This window comes from Amblyraja radiata, chromosome 14, assembly GCF_010909765.2.
Source record: "Amblyraja radiata isolate CabotCenter1 chromosome 14, sAmbRad1.1.pri, whole genome shotgun sequence".
Lineage (NCBI taxonomy): Eukaryota > Metazoa > Chordata > Chondrichthyes > Rajiformes > Rajidae > Amblyraja > Amblyraja radiata.
This window is the reverse complement of record NC_045969.1, coordinates 33206939-33224106: the sequence shown is the minus strand read 5'-3', so window position 1 is coordinate 33224106 and position 17168 is coordinate 33206939. Positions and strand designations below refer to the sequence as shown.

The 17168-nt window shown below is 40.2% G+C and overlaps 1 long non-coding RNA gene across 1 annotated transcript; it reads right to left on the bottom strand.

Moving 5' to 3' along the window:
• Positions 1-9304: 9304 nt before the first annotated feature.
• LOC116980915 lies at positions 9305-15542 on the bottom strand. Its single transcript, XR_004414099.1, has 3 exons — positions 15293-15542; positions 13102-13134; positions 9305-9429 (listed from the first exon to the last, which is right to left on the bottom strand). It is a non-coding gene; the product is annotated as an uncharacterized LOC116980915 (long non-coding RNA).
• Between the last annotated feature and the right edge of the window lie 1626 nt (positions 15543-17168).

The following is a 17168-nucleotide window of genomic DNA, read 5'->3' as shown; positions in this document are numbered from 1 at the left end:
ATGTTAAAGTCCCGCAGTGGAGCTCTCAAAATCGGTCTCTCGCAGCCGCCAACTCCTCCATGTTAGGCTGCAGTGCGGATGGAGATACGATACAGAAAAAAAAAATCGCATCTCCGTCGATGTAAGAGATTAGAAAAAGTTTCCCCCACCCCCCACATAAAAACAAGCTAAAGAACACTAAAAACATACATTTAACACATACTAAAAAAACAACAAAGAAGAAAGGGACAGACAGACTGTTGGCGAGGCAGCCATTGCTGGCGCCACAAGGTGCTTGATTAGACATGGAATTAATGATTCTAATTTAGTTCAGATTCTGCGCTGTTTATTAATAAGTTGTTCGTAGATGAAATCAGTTGTCTTTCCTAATCACACAGATACAGATGACTTGAAAAGAACATTGATTTAGAGCTCCAACTTAGAAAACCTCTTTGCGGAAAAGGCCACATAAATAATTGTACATGGTAAGTTTAACAAAGAGCCCATTATTCTGATAAATAACAATTAATTTTCTGCAAGTAAGCATTTGAAAATGTACTTGTATCAATCTAAAATTAGAGTTAATAGTTCCAAAGAAGAGGTGAACATACAAATGGTAATTGATGTAAACTAGCTAATCACAAAGTGCACCCAAGTCTGGAGTGAATCCCTGATTTTAGTTCCATTACCCACTTTGAAATATCATATCTTAATTGAAGAGCTATGCACTGCACTGCATTATCATACCTCGTCATCTTCAACCTCTATACCCTTTCACACTCTACTGTGCCATCAACACTTCTTCTCTCCTCCAGCATTCAGATTAGTCGGCTCCACTCAATCCCTAACTTGCGTTCACTGTTCAAAAACAATTCATATTTAAATTGAAGGACTGGAATATTGAAAGTCCTGGTATGCCTGCTCTTTTCAGTTTTCAATCCAACTGCAAAAAGTTCAATTCTCACTAAATCAAGCACAAGAGGGGAGACAAAAACATTAATTTCACTAATTAGCAAATTCGAACTACTAGACAAGGTGTGAAAAGAAATCAACTTGGAACTGTGAGGATATAGAAAGGCCAATTCATTATGGAGTAATTGTCATGACCAGCCACACATGGTCTAGCCATACAGGACAAGGTAGATGAGCAATGCAAAGACTTTAAAAGACTCACTAAGGAAGAACAATAATTACAGGTCCTTCCCAGGGTAAATGCCTGATTTATGGCTAGCCCATATACATGAAGGAGCATCTTGGAGACTGTTGGGATGGATTTCCCAGCTGCTGCAGTGTTACATGCATCTTCTATTGTGTGTGGCCCCGGCATATTGCAGAGATATCTGAATGGTTGAGTTAAACACTCTAGTTTAACTACACCTTTTCCTTGGTTGATCTATGTTTCTATTTAAAAATATTTCCAGGTGGCCAGCATTTTCAATTAACAAACTGTTCAGACTACAAACAGTTATCAGAAACAGAACTCTGTTGTAACTTGGGGGAAGATCTGTGATAAAGAAAAGAGCAGGCATGGCTCATAAACACATATATATTCCACTTTGGCAGCAATACAAGCATATAGTTATCAGCACAATTTGATTCAAATGTGATGTGACAATTTAAAATTAATGTTCAAATGGTTTACAAATAATGCATATTACAACATATGTGGCCCACTCATTTGTAATGAAAAAAACATAATTGTAGGAAATAGAGAAGGGGGCATTGTATGGATAAGGGATTGCATTTTATGTCATAGAATCATGTTCAGAGTAACACAGCATGAAAATGAGTTCTTCGCCCGCCAAGTCTATGCCATCTATCAATCACATACTTACACTAATGCCATACCAATTCTATTTAATCCTCTCCACATTGCCATAAACTGTCCCAGTTTCTACCAGAGGCAATATACAAAGGCGAAATAATCTACCAACTCATAAATCTTTGGGTGTGAAAGTATCTGGAGCACCCAGAGGAAACACATGCTTGATTTTTTGTTCTATAGTGGTCATAATTCCCAAGATCTTTTGATGAAAATCATGTGAATAAATATTTCATTCACTAGCTTTGAAATGCACAGTAGCACATGTAAAGCGATTTCTGTATCACACCTATCCAAACAATTATGTTCACACATCTTTCCTTATCAGCAGTATTTTCTCAAATAAACTACCAAATAATGGAGTTCGAATGCTCTTTCATGAAGTAGAATTGCTGAAGCAATTACTGAACATTAACAATATTGTTGGTTATTAACATATTAACAACACTGATTAAAGGGGCAGTGGGAGCATGGATACAAAATTAGCTGAGCAATATTAACTGAAAGTAAGCTTGCAGGTACAGCAGGCAGTGAAGAAAGCGAATGGCATGTTAGCCTGTATAACAAGAGGAGTTTGGTATAGGAGCAAAGAGGTCCTTCTGCAGTTGTGCAGGGTCCTAGTGAGACCACACCTGGAGTATTAGTGTGCAGTTTTGGTCTCCAAATTTGAGGCAGGACATTCTTTCTATTGAGGGAGTGCAGCATAGGTTCACGATAGGTTAATTCCCGGGGTGGCGGGACTGTCATATGTTGATAGAATTGAACGACTCGGCTTGTATACACTGGAATTTAGAATGATGAGAGGATATATTGAAACATGTAAGATTATTAAGGGATTGCACACGTTAGAGGCAGGAAACATGTTCCCGATGTTGGGGGGGGTGGTGCAGAACCAGGGGCCACCGTTTATGAATAAGGTAATTTAGAACGGAGATGAGGAAAAACTTTTTCACCCAGAGAGTTGTGAATCTGTGGAAATCTCTGCCTCAGTGGAGGCTAATTCTCTGGATGCTTTCAAGAGGGAGTTAGATAGAGCTCTTAAAGATAGTGTAGTCAAGGGATATGGGGAGAAGGCAGGAACGGGGCACTGATTGTGGATGATCAGCCATGATCACAGTGAATGGCGGTGCTGGCTCGAAGGGAGGAATGGCCTACTCCTGCACCTATTGTCTATCGTCTAAAAATAGTGTTGTTGTGAATAACTTTTCGGAAATGGTGTTCTCCAGGGATCAATATTAGCATCATTGTTTGTTGCATTACTGATCTGGAGATATGTAAAGTGCAGCTAATTAAATGAAATTGGAAAGGTGCTAACCAATTAGGCACACAGTATACAAATTTCAAAACATAGACAGATTGGTGAAATGGCCAGATAGATACATGCCAAATGAGGTTTAATACAGAAAAATGTGAAAACATATTTTGATACAAAAACTGAGGAACAGAACAAATTAAAATCTGAGTGTAGGAACAGAGCGAACAGAATACTAAGAGAATATATACGATATTTGAAATGGACAGAACAATTTGAGGCAGCAGACACTGAAAATCATTTTGGATCCCTGGCATTTCAGATAAAAAAGAAATCAAAGCCCTTGTAGATGGTGTAGAACAAGATTACTGGAATGGTACTACGTATATGACTTGAGATGCAGGATTTTTTTTTTCTGGAGTACTGACGATTAAGAGGAAATTGACTGATGCTTCAAAACATGAGAAGCAGGATTTTTTTTTTCTGGAGTACTGAAGATTAACAGGAAATTGACTGAGATGCTTCAAAACATGAATGGCATTCAGTGAGTAAATAAAAAACAGTTCCAATGGCAACAAGTCTGTTTCTTTCAGCAGTTATCTGAATCTTTGCCCTTTGGTTACCAACCTTGAAAAACACAGCAATCCCAAATCAAAATGCTCTACAGGACAATGAACCATTTAAACAGGAAAACAAAACATTTGCTCCAAAAGATGATATAAGTCCAATGTAGAAATAATGGCATTTCCCCAAAAGGCGATTTTCTCCCTGTTTATGTGCTGCAGAATTATGTTGTAAATTTCATTATTCTAATACATTTTTTTCAAGGAGGTCAAAATTATAGAACTTCCTCCAGCTGCAATTCGTGTGCATGGTGTCATAGCCTGTGAACAGATCCTTCAGCCCACCTTGTATCTGTTGACCATTCTTGGCTAGTCCCATAACCATTTGCCCGCATTTGGCCAATAGCCCTCTGAACCATTCCCATTCATATATCTGTCCAAATGACTTTTCAAACTTGTAATTGTATCAGTTTCGATATCTTCCTCTGGCAGCTCATTCCAGATACTATCTACCCTCTGAGTGAAAATGTTACCCCTAAGGTTCTCATTAAATCTCTCCCGCTCTCCTTAAGCCTATGCCCTTAAGTTTTAGAATCTACCCTGGGAAAAAGACTGAGTGTTCATTTTATCCATGCACCTCATGATTTTGTATACTTAATAAAGTCACTCCTTAGCCTCATAAGCTCCAAAGAAACAAGTTCCAGCTTCTCCCTATAATGCAAGCGCAAAAGTTCAGATAACACCTGGGTGAATCTTTTTCGCACCATTTCCAACAAAACCACATCCTTCCTTTACCTGGACGAACGGACTGCACATGGTACTCTAAGCATGGTCTCACCATGAACCATCATAATGATGTCTAAACTTGTGAATGAAGGCAAGCATGCCAAATGCCTTCTTCACCACACTATCCATCTGGCTTGCCACTTTCAGAGAACCATGTAACTGTACTCCCAGATCTCTCCATTCCACAAAACTCCAGTATACCATTTTCTGTGTAAGTCGTGCCTTGGTTTGCAATAGTGAAGTGCAATACCTCACACTTGTCAGAATTAAATTCCATTTGCCATTCCTTGGCCCCATTGCACAACTGATCTAAATTCTACTGTAACCTTGACATCCTTCCTCACTGTCCACCAAACCAATGATTTTCAGATTCCTGCACTCTGCCAACTCCCTTTATCATTCCTAATGGTCACCCATCTACTTTCCGCCTGCATCTTAGGTGTAACCACCTCCCTAAAACTCCTAACTATGGCACTCTCAGCTTTTCAGATGAACCTAAGGTCGTCCAGCTGCAGCTCCAGTTCCTCATTGCATCAGCCAGAAGCTGCAGATAGGCACACCTCCCACAGATTTAGTCCTCAGGCTCACTGGAAATTTCCCTGATTTCCCACATCCTACAGGTTAAGCTTACCACTTGGCATCCCTACTGCACCAATACCAAAGGAGAAAGTTGAAAAAGGGAAGTTTGTGGATTAGTTAAATGAAAACACGGTTACCCCAGGCTAGTCCTCTAGAGCATATTACTGTTTCTAATCACGTGACCTGCTAACATCTTTGGCTCATCTGAGAATTGACAAATCTTAACACAATTATGTTTACTCGTTTAGTGGTTGTACCTGTAAGTTTCAGAATTAAGAAAGTTATCTTAATGACTAAATTACTGATTCCATATCAAGAACAATGCAAAATAATTACAAACAAGATCAATTGTTAGGAATATATTGAGGGAATATTTAATAAAGCATTTGGCAGAAGCATGAATGATTATTCAGTATAATCTGAATGCGTTAGTTCATATATGTGATTTTTTTTTCCAACATTTATTTTAAAAGCATTTTTTCAATATTATTTAATCCCTATCTGGAAGTCATGTAAATATTAAACACAATTCCCGTACTTGCATAAATAACGTAGTATATTCCTGGGAAATATTTATGATGATTTGGTGAACCTTGAATTGTAGGATAGCGTTTATTGAAGTTAAGATTAGCTCTTCTGTGAATGTTCTAACAAATTAGAACCCTCAGTTTGGTGAGCCTGAATTACAATTAAAGGATTTCTCTGTGTACCATAATATGATGAAAAATGATTAAATTGAATTGAATTGAATTGATTGAATTGAATACCTTTATTGTCATTCAGACCTTACGGTCTGAACGAAATTTCGTGCCTGCAGTCATACATACAATCATACAATAATAAACAACAATAAACACAAATTAACACCACCACAGTGTATCCTCCAAGCACCTCCTCACTGTGGTGGAGGCAAAAATCTTAGGGTTACTGTCTCTTCCCTCCTCTTCTCCCTCTGCGCTGAGGCGATTCCCCACCGGGCGATGGCACAACAGTCCCGCGGCTCACCGAACCCCGCGAACGGGCCGGTTCAAACACCGCGGCCCGGGGGTGGTCGAAGCTGCCGCCCTCCAGTCCAACGGACGCAGCCGCTGGCCCGCGGCTGAACCCAGGACTCAGGTCACCGCCGCCAGAACGCCGTCCCAGCCACCGGAGCTTTTTTTTAATTACTTCTGTTACATGATTATACACTGGGCTGTTTCTAATCTCACATTGTCTGCTTTACACATTTCTCCAAGCTAGCTGTCTACAAGCTCTTCCATTATTTGCTTTGCTAGCTGGGGGAGTTTTAAGTTTGAGAGGCTGCAGATGCAAGCAGGTACATTGTATCAATCTGCACATAAACACTTGTGAGTGTATCAGTGCTGATAACATACTAGTTGAATGTTATGACTTATTGTTTTCTTAGGCATTGATTATCGTAAATGTACAAGGCCGTGAAAAAAACAGAAGTTTTGGTATATAAACGAGTTGCTTTTCCCATTACTGAGAGACAGTATATTTCATCCCTTTAGATACTTCAAACTGGCTTAGAACAGAACAGTATAGCACAGGAACAGGCCCTTTGGCCCATAATATCTGTGTCCAGCGAGCGTGATGCCAAGACAAACTAATTTCATCTGCCCGCAGATGGTCCATATCCCTCCATTCCCTGCGTATTGCGTGTGCATGTGTCTATCTAGAAGCCTCTTAAACACCACTATCTTATCTGCCTCCTCCACCACCCCTGGCAATGTGCTCGAAGCACCCATCACCCTCTGTGTAAAAAAAATTATCCCCCACATTTGTCCCTCTCACTTTAAAGCTATGCCCTCTGTTCTTTGACATTTCCATCCTGGGTAAAAGGTTCTGATTCTCTACCTTTTCTATGCCTCTCATAATTTTATACACTTCTAACAGGTCACCCTCAATCTCTGGTGTTCCACAGAAAACAACCCAATTGTGCCCAATCTCTCCACATAGCTAATACCCTCTAATCCAGCCATCAATCTGCACCCTCCTCAAAGACTTCACATCAACTTTGCAAGGGTGCGACCAGAATTGCACTCAATATTCCAAATGCCACCTAACCAAAGTCGCACAAACTCTACGAATAATGCCCTTCCACTACAACCCTATCTTCTTTCAGAAAGCCAATTCCGAATCCATATGACCAAGACACTGTGATTCCCATGCATCTTAATCTTTTAGACCAGTCTATCATGGAGGACTTTATCATATGTCTTACTAACCCTTCAAATGGCAGTAAATCCTGTACTGTCGAATCCTCTCCAATAACTTCCCTTCCTCTGACATGAGACTCACCGACTTATATATATATGGATTCTCTCTACATCTCTTCTTTCACAAAGGGACAACATTTGGTTGCTACTCTTCAGTCCTCCAGGAGCTCACCTGTGGCAAGAGAAGATGCAAAGATCTTCATTAAGGCTCCAACTATCTCCTCTCTTACCTCACTTAATAACCTGGGATAAACCTCATTATGCCTTGGGGACGAAACCACCTTATTGCCCTTCAAGGGGCCCAGCACCTCCTTCCTAATGCCAAACAGTCCTTGTATACTAATATTCTCCATCCTGATCACACAATCCTCTATGCCCTTCTTCTTTGTGAACACAGATGCAAAGTACTCCTTTAGTACCTTGCCTACACTTGCAGCCTCCAAGCACAAATTCCTCCATTACACTTGATCCTACCTTCTCTCTGGTTATCCTTTTTGTTTTTAATGTATGTATAAAAAGCCTGAGGATTTTCTTTAATTCGACTTGCCCCTTTCATTGCCCCATTTTCTAATCACCCACTTAATTCCTTTTCTACATGCTTTATATTCCTCAAACACCCTGGTTCCTCGGATTCCTCTTTTTAAACCTTGTACACGGTACCCGGATGGGACGTCGAAGGACGAGCAGCGCTAAGAAGTGGAAGCTAAGATACCGGAAGTACACATCACGCCGAAAAGCCAAGATACCAAAAGTACATCCGCTGAAAGGATACGAACCCGAATGGACACCACGTCGCAGACAAGACGCAGAACGGACATGACGTCGAAAAGCCACTGAACGGACATGACGTCTCCAGGGATGGGATTGGTCCGACACCTTGTCAGTCATCAACAAAGGTCAGCGATTGGTCCATACCCCTGCGTCCATCACATCATTGGCCAGGGGGAGACGGGATGGTGGAGGGAAGCTTGAGCTTGCTTTTGCAAAATGGTGGCAGTGACTACAAGCTACTGCGATTGCCACAGAGGCTTTTCGAGGTTATGTCCATTCCCCGTCAGATTTTAAGCCAAAAAACAATCTGGCGCCGAACGCACATGAAGCTGAAATGATAAATAGGTATGACACACTGAAACACTTAAAAAAAATCTATATTTGCTGCAAGAATTGTTGTACCTTGTTACATTATGAAATAGTTAACTTGTTGTACCTTGTACCTCACCAGGAACGGAATTGGTCCGACACCTTGTCAGTCATCGACATCGATTGATCCAGACCCCCGCAGCGTCCATCACATTACTGCCTCTGTGGCAATCGCAGCAGCTTGGAGTCACTGCCACCATTTTACAAATGCAAGCTCTAGCTCCCCCCACCCTCCCGTTTCCCCCAGCCAGTGATGTGATGGACGCGGGGGTCTGGACCAATAGCTGACAAGGTCTAGGACAAATCCCGTCCTGAAGAGGTTATGCCCGTTCGGCAGCTTTTCGACGTCATGTCCATTCTGCATCTTGTCTTTGCGGCGTAGTGTCTGTTCGGGTTCGTATCCTTTCGGCGTCATGTCCGTTCGGTATCCTGGCTTCCACTTCTTGGCTTCGGCTTCTCGTCCTTCGACGTCCCGTCTGCGCACGTTGTACACGCTTCCTTTTTCATTTTGACCCAATTGGCAACTTGTTTTGTCATCTAAGGTTCCATTTCTGCCATCCTTATCCTTCTTTCTCACTGCCAGATATCTGAACTTTGATCAACTGTCTTTATACAACTCCTACATGTCAGATGCAGTCTTACCCAATAACAATCGCTCCCAATTTACTCTCACGAGCTTATGAAAAGTTTTCATATGAGAAATGTGATGTGTGTATTGACACAAAGATATTCCCACCATGCTTTAAATGTGTGTAACTAACATGTCCATCGTAGGCAACAGTGATGTTACCGCTATGGCTTCTAAGATATTATTTATATGGACAATATAGTTCCAAGTTTGGTTGTTGACCTCTCCCACATTACCTACAACATGCTCCAAAATAGTGTGCAAAAAGCAAAGGTACCTTGCATTACGCACTCATGCACCACTTGCTCTCTCTGTTCTTCAAAGCATTACCGCTTATTTCCTCAAACGTAATCTGTTCTCTCATCATTTATACATTCTTGATCCCACTTCGGGTGGAGTGATCACAATTAGTTTCTGCTGATGTTTGTATTTATTGAGTGATCTGATGGGTTTTCCTTTCTCTGTGAAGGGAGCAAATGGAATTTGATGAGCTCATAATTATTATCCACTGGATTTTGTATTATGCCATGCACAATTAAAAGTGCTCAGGGTATGAACAAGTTGGCTTGTTCTATCATTTATGAAAATATCATGCAGTTAGTTAGTGGGGAATTTATCAATTTATCAGCTTTCTCTCATAATATTAACAAGCTAATATCTATGAATTTCCCATCTTAAATTGTTGAATTTCAGAGATAGTACGATATGTTCTATGTAGGAATGTATTGTGAATTTGTTTTTCGTTTGACATGAGAATTTTGATTTTGTATGATTTGCTTTGGCTGCGAAAGCTAGATGATTAGATCATTTCATTTTCAATTGTGCCTGGTGAACATGATGCTATAAGTAATGGAATTATTGTAACAACATGTATATCCTTCACTCACTGAATTTTTCTGTAAAATTACTCTTGCTTAGATTGGCAGAGTTTGTAGTTTCTGTTCGACAGACACTATGCTCTGAGCAAAGTAACTGAACAAAACAATGGACAGTTTGCTGTGAATAATACTTACCAGAAAAACTGAACACTTTTTATGCACGCTTTGATAATGCAACCCCGCCATCCATGCCTCCCCCTCCACCTAACTCAGCACCATTCACCATCTCTGAGGAGGTAGTTAGGGCGGCCTTCAAAAATCTTAATAAAAGAAAAGCGGCAGGGCCAGACGACCTTAGTCCCGCTGCTCTCAACCACTGTGCAGCTCAGCTGGCTCCTGTGTTCACCTCCATCTTTAACACTTCCCTCAGCCAATGTAGAGTCCCGCAGTGTTTTAAATCATCCATCATCATCCCTGTGCCCAAGTCCTCCAAGGTGAGCTGTCTGAACGATTTTAGACCTGTTGCACTAACATCAGTTGCCATGAAGGCCTTTGAGCACATAGTCCTCACCCATCTGAAAACACACACTGCCCCCATCATGGACCCTTTCCAATTTGCATACAGCGCCAACCGGTCTGTGTGAGGATGCTATCAACTTAGCTCTTCACTACTCCCTACATCATCTGGAATCACCGAACACTTATGCACGCATCCTGTTTATAGACTTTAGCTCGGCCTTTAACACTATACACCCAATTAAACTCTACAATAAACTGTTGGACATGAGCATTCACCCAGCCATGTGCCATTGGATTCTGCACTTTCTGACAAACAGACAGCAAAGAGTCAAGGTGGGTGAAAAACTCTCCAGCCCTCTGACTCTCAACACAGGAGCCCCTCAAGGGTGCGTTCTGTCACCTCAGCTCTTCTCACTTTACACCAACAACCTCACATCCCAATGCAGCTCAGTCAAAATTTTCAAATATGCAGATGACACAACAATAATTGGCCTCATCTCAGACAACAACGAATCACAATACCATCAAACAGTGGACAGCGCAGTCAAATGGTGCGCAGACAACAACCTCCAGCTTAATACTTCAAAAACCTTAGAAATCATCATAGATTTCAGACGCAAACAAAACCCCAAACCCCCGGTCCATGTCAACTCCCATCCCATAACCTCCACGAACTCATTTAAGTTTCTGGGCACCTATATCTGCAATAATCTAAAATGGCACATCAACGCAGACCACATCATCAAGAAAGGACAACAACGCCTATACTTCCTCAGACAGCTCAAAAAGTTCCGAGTCCACAAACACCTCCTGGTCCGTTTTTATCAATCCATCATTGAAAGCATCATCACCTCCTCAATCACAGTCTGGTACGGAAACACTGACAGTCACTCACTACACAGAATACAGCGCATTGTCTCCAAGGCCTCCAGGATCATCAACTCCCCCCTCCCCTCAATCCATTCCATTTACCTCCAACGTACCTCAAAACGGGCAATAAAGATCATCTCGGACCCCTCCCATCCAGCAAACCACCTTTTCCAGTCTCTCCCTTTAGGGAGGCGCCTCAGGTCACATGCTACAAAATCCACCCACTTTAAAAACAGTTTCTTCCCCTCAGCAATAAGAACACTCAATTCCCTCCAATAACAGTCAATACTAAGGACTTTTGATGTATACAGTGTCTTGTCTATGGTCTTTGTCTGTTCTTTTACACTGTGTATTGTTGGTGAGATTTGTGATTTGTGATTTGGTATGGATGCACTTTATTACTGTGATCTGTGTTGTTATTAGTGTTAATGTGACTAAAGCAGTGTACCATCATGTACCGAACCCAAATACCACCAACCCTGGTCGTGTGGCAAATAAAGATTCTATCTATCTAAAACAATGGACAGTTTGCTGTGAATAATACACTCCCCAACACCAATTCCTTGGCTGTCTACTTCGCCTAGGTAGCTGAAACTCTTGACCATCTTCACTTCAGTGCCACTGATGAAGACTAGGCCTCCATCTCATTTCCTGAAGTCAATAACTAGCTCCTTCATCTTGCTGACATTGACAAAGAAGTTGTTGGCTTGACACCATGTTACTTAGCTTTCTATCTTCCTGTATTCTGTCTCATCATTGTTTGAGATCCGGCCCACGACTGTGGTGTCATCTACAAACTTGTAATTTTTAAGTTAGAGTAGAATTTGTGCACACAGTCATGAGTGAAAAAGGAATATAATAAAGGGCTGAGAATCCATCCTTGTGGGGCAAGTCCTTGTATTGAGAATTATCAAAGAGGATGTTTTGTCACCTATCCACTGATTATATTCTTTACTAGTCAGGAAATCATTGATCTAGTGGCAGACGGAGATACTGATTCATTGGCTGTGCTTCGACTTCCTGCTTACAAGCAGAAACTGAAGTGGGAGGATCTGGTACAGATAGATATACAGTGCAGGTCCAAGGAAAGAGATGAGATCCTTTGTGACACCTTTGAATCGTAGACTGGTCCATATTCAAGAACTCTGTCCCAATCTAAATGGGTATGACACTGCCAACACAGACTTCATCAGGAAGTGTGCAGGGGAATGTGTGCCACAGAAGACAATACAAATATTCTCCCATCAGAAACCATGGATGAACTGCAAGGTGCATTCCCAGTGAAGTCCAAATCTGCAGTGTTAAAGTCAAATGATCCAGATCCAGACTAGAAATCTATTTATGATCTTTGCGAAGGCATTCATGGATAAAATAAGTTTCCCATAATCCTTTAGTTTAGTTTAGTTTAAAGATGCAGCACGGAAACAGGCCCTTCGGCCCACCGAGTCTGTGCCGACACTATCCACTCTAGGGACACATTTATAGGGATACAGCATGGAAACAGGCCCTTCGGTACAGCAAGGATGTCAAGAGGGAATTGTGGAACAATCTAGAGTCTACGATAACTACATAAACAATGTGAACTCAGGCAGTATTGCTGGCAACAACGCACCACACCCCAACATGCTCAATACATTCTACGGTTTGCTTTGAGCATGTCAGTGGAATTTATTCATTAAATCCTAAACATTGAGATTTTATATTGCATATTATATTCTAAATGAAGTCACTCTGAATTACTTGTGACATTGATGCTTTAGAAACCTATATTTGTTCAGAATCTAAGAAAGCTATCAGCTCTTGAAACATTAGATGATATCTAAATCCATTAAACATTTTAAATATGTCATTAAATGAACTAACTAGGACATATGCCAATATCTCCCATTCAGAGACCAGAAACAAGATGTTTTATTACTCACTCACCTGATGTAATTAAATGTACAATCAGCAAGTTGCCTGCAATACAATAAATGACAAGTACAATTACTGGAACACATGTTGGGCAAGCTTCTATAAAATTATAATTTAATTGAAGTATAACACCAAACTTCAGATTATTTTTATTGGCAATTCAATTATTAAACTATAGCCATTAGTGTTAATTAGTTACAGGCTAGTATTTGAATACTTTTGTTAATAGAGTTACCTTGTAAATACAGTTTATAGATTTAGTTCTTCCAAAAAATATAACCAGATTTCAGCATGAAATTGTGAACCATTAAAACCATACGCATGTGGAAATATGTCCGAATATCAGAATCCAGTGAAATTCAGGGTAAAGGGATTTAAAGAACAGATGAGAGCAGAAACAAACAGAAAATAATTTAACGCTGAATCATGAAAGTGGCAATCAATTCGGCGTTTACTTCATTGGAAGAAGGAAGGGATCAGGAAGCACTTAAAATCCCATGTGGATTAGGATGAATGGCAGGGTGGTCACCAGTTAACAGGAAAGGAAACAACAGTGCAGTTATTAGATGGAATAGATAAGGTGATCTTGTAGTGAACATGAAAGGGTATCTAGAACTGATTCAGGATTGAGGCAGAGAAACCTGGGAAGTTTGGCTCAGTGGATATGAAGTGAAAACCCACTGGCAGCACGGTGTCGCAGCGTTGGAGTTGCTGCCTTACAGCGCTGGACACCCGGGTTCAATCCTGACTATGGATGCTATCTGTACGGAGTTTGTACTTTCTCCCCGTGACCGCATGGAGTTTCTCCAAGATCTTTGGTTTCCTCCCACGCTACAAAGACGTACAGGTTTGTAGGTTAATTGGCTTGGTATAAATGTAAATTGTCCCTAGAGTGGATAGTGTAGGATAGTGTTAATGTCCGGGGACCGCTGGATGCTGCAGACTCGGTGGGCCGAAGGGTATGTTGCCGTGCTGTATCTCTAAACTAAAATAAACTAAAGGATTGTGGGAATCTTAGTTTATCCATGAATTCTACACACTTTTGCAGAAACTAACAATAAAAGTGAATTGTTGGGCTGCTTGGCAATGAAAATAAGAAATCAGAACAATTTTTGCAGAAGTGTCTGGAGTCATGGATGGTTTCGAAAGAGGAAATGAAGGTTAATGGAAGCTTTATGTGATCTGGCAAGAGAAGAATGGCTGACCAAGAGGAGGACCAGATATATTTGGTTCTGCACAAGCTGTAAGTATTGGAATATAATTGGTTCAGAGCTTGTCAGGAACAAGGGCGACAAAATCGGAGATGAGGGAATATTAAAACAAATAAATGATTGTAAAAGTAATAAGAATGGAATAACAAGGGATTTAGAAATTTGACAATGTAAGTTTAGCAAATTAGTTTTTTTCCATTCATTTAGAAAAAAGTAAGGCTCAATGAGAGCAGGATAGTACCATTGATGAAGGGCGCATGAAAATGTTCAAAGATGCCCATGTCAGTGATCGAGTACACAAAAACAGAAAGAACACAGGGATAGTAGGAGAGAGGAACCAACCATGAACATTAGCTGAAGAATTTACAAAGAATGAGACTTTTTGGATAATGAATGGAAGATAAGTGAGAGTGGTGCCAAATATATCAAATGAAGGAAGAGAGAAAGAAGACATTAACAAGATCAGAATGATTTTGGCAACTGATAGAAAATTAAGATTTTTTATGAGACAAAAGTAATGGAAATGAGTGGAAAAGGGAAGTTGTTACGAAAAGAATAGGAAGAAAGGGCACGAGAAATCGTGGGAACAGTTGCATTTCAACTGCATAATGAAAAACAGCAGAAAGGCTTCATTCTGTCAATTTTCAAAAGCAAATACCATTTTTGATGGATTTGGCTTAAGAGGGAGATTTGAATTAGAATAGCAGGAAGCAAGAGTGGTATTAATGTGATTGATCCATGTTTTGTTTGATAACACAACATAATACAATATCAGATAATATTTGTGATATTTGGTAGGAAGCACTATTAATTGTAATTGTAATTAAGTTATTAGCCAAGTATGTAAACAAACATTGCCTTGTAATCCTTTGCTATTTCATATGAACGTAACACAAATATTAAGATATGAACACTCTAAATCCTGTTATTCCAATAAAGAATATTAAATGCAGAAAGTATCCGAGAAACAGAAATGGATTTTGAATTGTTACCTTGCATTTGAAACACACAATCATTGCTGAAATATAATTTGTCTAACCTAAAACAGTTTTTTACTTTACACACACTGTTCTTGAGTATTCCACATAACTTTCACATCATTTACTGTACTGCCTATTTCAGGAATCTAAATTATGTTATCTGAAAAATGAATTGAATTTGCTTTAGGATTCTATTCCACATTCACTGAATTGAACTTGATTAATTGCCTGACTGGCTTCTAAAATATAAATTGAGCTACATGGTTAAATATTTCAAAATAAGTCACGTATTAGCCACTGTTCAAATATTTCATCAGTATTGTTCATACCGTTGATCATTCCAATCATGTTTCTGCTATCTGGACATCTGTTTTTCCTTCAAGACTTTTGTTAATAAATCTAACTGTAATTTGTTTGTAGTTTCGTTTGCAGTTACTTGTTTCATACAAAACCATTTATTTTCAGTGGGTTTATTCAAAATATGATTACTTAAAGAGAGAGAAGATGAAATGATTTTGGGGAAATGCTGAAGCCATCATAACCATTAGAGAAATAATTCTAATAATGGAAGGTAAACCAGCATCATTTTGTGTTAACCTTTGATTTAAACCAGTTCTTTCCTACACATTCTAATAATGGAAGCAGATTATTATTCTTGTGATGAAGATAATTTACATTTTCGATAATTTACATCTACAACGTGTCTCAGTCTGAAAACTGCACCTCATATATTATATGCGAGAGCAACTATTTGCTTTATTGGTCATTTTAACATCCATCATGCTCAGTCATGTATTTCCTCCGATATAAAACAACATCACCAATAGTTCATTTCATCAGGCACCCAGCCCTTTCCATCAAAAGTATCATCTTCAACCCCTCCTTAAAGTAAAACTGCTGCAATATTTTTGCCCTCTCCAATTATTATTCCATCACTTAAGATTCAAGAACATACTGATACCTCCCATCTCTCTGCCCCTTTTTCACAATACCTTTGAAAATAGTTCAATATGTTTCCACCTCTCAAAACTTCTGTGCACTGTCATCACTGGAACGTTCTACGAACATACCTTAAGTTCTAAACTCTTTCTGATATATCCATTGGCCTGGGTGCTATCATCTCTAAACAAAATGTAGCATTTACAAATTTGATTGGTGATGAAACTGAATACTTTGCTTGGTCCATTTGCTAATTTTGTCACATCATACTACTGCTGAAACCTTCATAAACTCAACATTGGGAAGGTTGTGCGAGAAATGTGATAGTACAGCAAACCCTTGTTATAATGGACCATGGGTTGGGGGGTGGTGGGGTAGGGAGGTGGTGTATTTCACACTATAAGGTATTATCATTGTATGTAGTTGTAACAAAGAACTGCAGATGATGATGTTAATACACAAAAAGACACAAAGCGCTGGAGTAACTCAACAGGTCAGGCAGCATCTCTGGAGAACGTGGATAGGTGACGTCAGGATCCTTCTTTAGTTACTCCAGCATTTTGTGTTGTTTCACCTTAAAACTAGATGGCGTTGCTGATGGTCTGCACCAGCGAGCTATTCTTCACCCTTTCAGTTGACGGGCTTTTTTTACGGCTGGCATTGTAGTCGCTTCAGTCCGCTGCCACCGACAGTGCACACTCGGTCATGTTGGGGTTCCCTCCCCTCTCACTTGCTGCAGCTTCTTCCTGTCGGCTATCGTTTTTCCCACCCCCCCCTGCTCTACTGCCACCTCCTCATACCCAAGCATTCATCAACATCTTCCAAGGTGGAGTATGTCAACGACTCCAGGGAAGATGGGGTGAAAGAGGGAGCAGCAGAGTGGACAGTGAGATAGAAGGAGGAGGAGGAGGCAGTGAAAGAGGGAGTGGCGGATTAGACAGAGTGAAGG